Below are 5,561 nucleotides of genomic sequence, written 5' to 3' on the forward strand. Positions count from 1 at the left end.
TTGTATTTTTGTATTTTGTACTGACCTACAAAAACAAAGAAATTTTTTTTTTATCTGCCAAAAATTTATACCAGTTGTTTGAAGTTTTTGATATTAAAAGTAAATAAATGTATACCGTTATTTAATGAGATTAGTTATAAAGCCAAGGAACAATCAGCTTAAAATTAACATGTTTTCTATTGAACAATTTAAGAACAATTTTTTTCATTTAATAATAATATTAAAAATATATGCAATGAACAATTTACTTGTAAGAATAATGTAAGCATTGAATAATTTACAAACAGTATTCATATTGAACAATTTATTAGACCAATATTTTTATTGGTCAGAAAAAACCCCAATGATTTCATAGATCAAAAGACAAACAGTACATCATGTATAAAAACAGGTTCGTTTTTATCAAGAAGATGTTAGTTAAATCCTTTTTTAATTTATAAATTCAAAGCTTTTTCTGGCTTAGGGAAGCTACATTATTTTCAAAATTGAATTTAAAAAACTGCATTCTGTTAAGCAATTTATTGTTTACTATGTACTGCATTTTGTTGGCTCATGAGAAGATGATCAAACTGCTAAAACTGAAGTGTCTGTAAAATACACTGTTAGATGAGTTGAATCTCTGGCTGTTTATACTCAAACCTCCATTTAATTCTCATGTCTCAAGGTCAGAGTTCACACATAATGCAGGTTTTTTTTATACTGCTTGTGTTTACACATGGAAGAGCTAGCTAAATCAGATGTAAGGACTATGTTAATTGGGTCAGGTGTAAGGACTATGATAATTGTATCAGATGTAAGGACTAATATAACTGTATAAGATGTAAGGACTAAGATAACTGTATACGATGTAAGGAATGTGATAACTGTATCAGATGTAAGGACTAATATATCTATTGTGTTAATACATTCCACAATGTGATAATCATTTTTTAGCTTTATGTAATTTTTTGTTTTCACATTGCCAAATTATTTTTTACAGCATAAAAATTACATTTGAAGTGGACTGTTTCTCATTAATTTATCATTAATTGATGTTAATTTGTTTATAATTGAATGTAAAAATTCTGCTGAACATGGAATATAATTTTTGTTGTACTTAAGTAGTTTCCCCAAAGCCAATCTTTTTTTAATTTTCTAAGGTTATGAGCTACCTAACAAAGTTATTTAATTTTTTGAACAATTCTTTTCAGTTAACTAAAGGTGACTGAATTTCCAGTGCATAGGCCTACACAGTTTCTGAAGTCAGAAATATTTTCTGTTGATTTCCTGTGAATACATAATTTTAGAAGTCAATGAGCAGCATCACATTTCAAGTTTTTTTAAAGAGTGTTCACATTTTCTTCAATATGAATGTCTTTTTTGTTCAGCTGCAGTCCACTTCTCATTCAAATAGTTGTCTGTCTTGATATACAGGGTGTAGAATTGTCTGTCTTGATATACAGGGTGTAGTTGTCTGTCTTGATATACAGGGTGTAGAGTTGTCTGTCTTGATATACAGGGTGTAGAGTTGTCTATCTTAATATACAGGGTGTAGAGTTGTCTATCTTGATATACAGGGTGTAGAGTTGTCTATCTTAATATACAGGGTGGAGTTGTCTATCTTGATATACAGGGTGTAGAGTTGTCTGTCTTGATATACAAGGTGTGGAGTTGTTGGTCTTGATGTACAAGGTGCTGAGTTATCTATCTTGATATACAGGGTGTAGAGTTGTCTATCTAGACACACAGGGCCTATAGTTGTCTGTCTTGATAGATAGGGTATGCTGATTAAGTGCTGAATTACAGGGAGCAGTTGCTCACTATTTAAACTCTTGTACTTAACTTTTCAATGTTTTCTTATTTGTTATGGATCATAACATTGTAGCTTGAACCTAATGCTCTTATCTTATGGTTTTCTAATGTTCTTCTTTGTTATTGTTTCTTTTCTCATCTTTTTTACTTGCTTATGTTTAGCTTTATGAGCGACATATAGTTGTTTTTTTCTTCTGATGTTCACAAAACTGTTATTTATATTTTTGTTAGCATGCCATGTCATTTTGTTTGCATAATTTTCTACAATTATCTTTTTTTCTTAAGGCTTTCTTACCCACTGTTTTACTCTCCGCATTTTTTTATTTTTAGTAACGTTTTTGTTAACAGGATTCTCAATTGATTTTTTAAAAAAAAATTAGTATAATTTCTCCGTAGTTTGCAGGAAAATAAAACTCAAAAAAAAGTTTTATGTAATTGTTTGGAGGCACTAGATTTGTTTGTATTTTTTAAATAACACACTATGTGCAATAATTAATGTTGATTAAATATAATTCTTTTTAGATAATCAATTCATGTATCAAATTCTATGAAAAAAATATAGATGACGTGTATTATTTGTTAAGGGCATAGTTGTAGTTGATTACAAATAGTTATCTATTAACTATGTCAAGATAAAATATATGTTTGTCAGATCTGTTGTCTGTGTTAGATTATCTACTCTATGTGTATGGCTAAAGTAGGAGGGCATATAAGTATCACATGTGTTAACATATGTATATGTGCATTAACTTGGTGTCTAATATGTTACTATGTGCCAGGAAATATTTGTATACTGAATTAATACAAGTAAACAAGATTTAATGAAATATGTTTATGTCCGTTTTTTATGGTAATTGGATGAAAAAACCTATTTAGCAAATGTTGTAACTCTATTTTTTATTTGGCCTAGTATTTGTTGATACACCATATTATAATATGTGTTAAACGTATGTGTGTCTGTATGATTTATGAAGTGATATTGATGTGATATTTTTTTTCTTATGAATTCCAAACACTGTGCCATTTTGTCTCACTCCCTTATGTTAATTAATCTAATTACTCCCTTGTGTTAATTAATCTAATTACTCCCTAATGTTAATTAATCTAATTAAAATTAACCTCTTAGTAACCTAAGGAAAAACAAATTGGGTGTGTGCCCACACAATATATCAAGCTGATTTTTCTTCATGTCTGACTAGTAACACAATCACCTGATACAACAGAAGAAAATATATCCAGCTTTTTACCTCATAGTAAGGTTATAAAGTAAACAGGCAAATGCAAGTAACAAAAGAAAACAGACAAATGCAAGTAACAAAAGAAAACAGACAAATGCAAGTAACAAAAGAAAACAGACAAATGCAAGTAACAAAAGAAAATAGACAAATGCAAGTAACAAAAGAAAACAGACAAATGGAAGTAACAAAAGAAAACAGACAAATGCAAGTAACAAAAGAAAACAGACAAATGGAAGTAACAAAAGAAAATAGACAAATGCAAGTAACAAAAGAAAACAGACAAATGCAAGTAACAAAAGAAAACAGACAAATGCAAGTAACAAAAGAAAACAGACAAATGCAAGTAACAAAAGAAAACAGACAAATGCAAGTAACAAAAGAAAACAGACAAATGCAAGTAACAAAAGAAAACAGACAAATGCAAGTAACAAAAGAAAACAGACAAATGCAAGTAACAAAAGAAAACAGACAAATGCAAGTAACAAAAGAAAACAGACAAATGCAAGGCACAAGATTTGATGTATTGTTAATTTCAAATTGAAATGATGTGTTCTTGTTATATGCATTCAAATGAGATGTTCATCTCTTCTATTTTTCTTGTAATTTATAGAATAATAAAAGTGCAAAACTTTTTATAAATACTAGAACAAAAGGTATATATTTTTTTCTTTAATGTAGGAAGTTATGATGGCAGTTAAAATATTTTGGCAATGGATTTATCAAATGATGTTATAATATTGTATATCAGGTGTCAGCTGAATTAGAAGTAATGTGGATTTATCAAGTGTTGCAAAAATTGATCTTTGATTGTTTAATTATCTGATGTTAGATCATTGTATACCAGGTATTAGATATCTGGGTTAGACCTGACCTGGATCCTGTTGTTTTATTGGCAGACGCTCACCTAACAGGACAATTTCACTGTTTGATAGACAGCTCTAGATGGACGTTTGTCATTTTCATGATTGCAGTTCATGATAACCTCATTAGAAAACTGTTTCCTTGTGTTATTTATACAATCAATTAAATACTGCTAATTAAAACCCAGCAAAGATACATTGGTTTAGCTCGTTACATTTTTTCTCCCTTAAGATTGAGCTGTATTTTAAAATTCATGTGAAATGTTTAAAAAGTGAAACTATTTTTTGTGCCACCTTTGTAAGTCATCCAGAGAGAGGTCAACATTGCCAGGGGGTGCTTTCATCACTTAGAGTGTGAGTCATTAGAGAGTCCTGTCATTGTTGAATGTGAGAATCTCTAGATGAGGTGTACAATGTAGTATGTGAGTAGTGAGGTAGTTTGTACACAGTGGGTTAAACAAAATCCCATGAATGTATCAGGTGAGAACAAAACCACATTTACCTATCAGGTGTCAACAAAATCACATGTATATGCTTGTAAAATTATCACTGTGATATACGAGTGTTGTTAAATGGTAGTTACCCTAACTCACAAATGTTGAAGTGTAAATGTAATACAAAGCATAATTTCTACTTATTTAAATTTTCTCATCTTTGATTAAAGGCAGGGCACCTATACATGACCAGGTTTAACCTGAGGTGTCATACATGACAAGGTTTAACTAAGGTGTCATACATGACCAGGTTTAACCTGAGGTGTCATATATATGACCAGGTTAAACTAAGGTGTCATACAACATGACCAGGTTTAACCTAAGGTGTCCTTTTTATTCAAATATTTGTTTTTATCTTAAAACTAAAACACTTTATTAACTCACTGCATTATAACCCTTTAAAAATAGTTGAATGAAACTTTCAGTTCTTGTATCAATTGATAAACAATATAGGCTGATTGATGCTTAGACAACTCAATTATATTGTTTGTATTTATTCAAGAATTATATTTGTATGAATTCTTTTTTACACAAAATTTAGAAAACCCTTCAGGAATTATACTATTAAGTGATAGTTTTTAAAATATCAATAGTTAAAATTAACACAATTTATAATTAATTTTTTTTTAAAATTATGTTATAGTTTAATCAATTATTTGTTTAAAAAAACCAGTTAACCCTGTTTCCCATACCATACAGCTAAATATTATTTCCCTTTTTTCTGCTAAAATGTAGTCAAATATTTTTTACTGTCACTTTCACATGTTAGTGTTTGTATAACGTGTCAGTTCAGAATAAACGGCAGTCATGTTTTATGGTCTTCATTTTCTCTTGACTAAAACAGGCGTTTCTTGACGCGTTCGTTCTTGTGTTTGTAGCTGAAACACTAATCACCAGGTGGACACTTTAGGACTGCGTGTGGCTCACAAAGTGGGTGTGGCTGACCAAGTGGGTATGGCTCATCAAGTAGGTGTGGCTGACCAAGTGGGTATGGCTCATCAAGTGGGTGTGGTTCACCAAGTGGGTATAGCTCACCTAGTGGGTGTGGCTGACCAAGTGGGTGTGGCTGACCAAGTGGGTGTGGCTGACCAAGTGGGTGTGGCTGTCTACATTTAAAACCATTTTTATTTCATCTCCATGAAGCTAAAACAACATATTATCAAAGAAGTAAAAATTAA

Source organism: Physella acuta, unplaced genomic scaffold (assembly GCF_028476545.2).
Source record: "Physella acuta isolate Inbredline_101_S28 unplaced genomic scaffold, ASM2847654v3 ptg001063l, whole genome shotgun sequence".
NCBI lineage: Eukaryota > Metazoa > Mollusca > Gastropoda > Physidae > Physella > Physella acuta.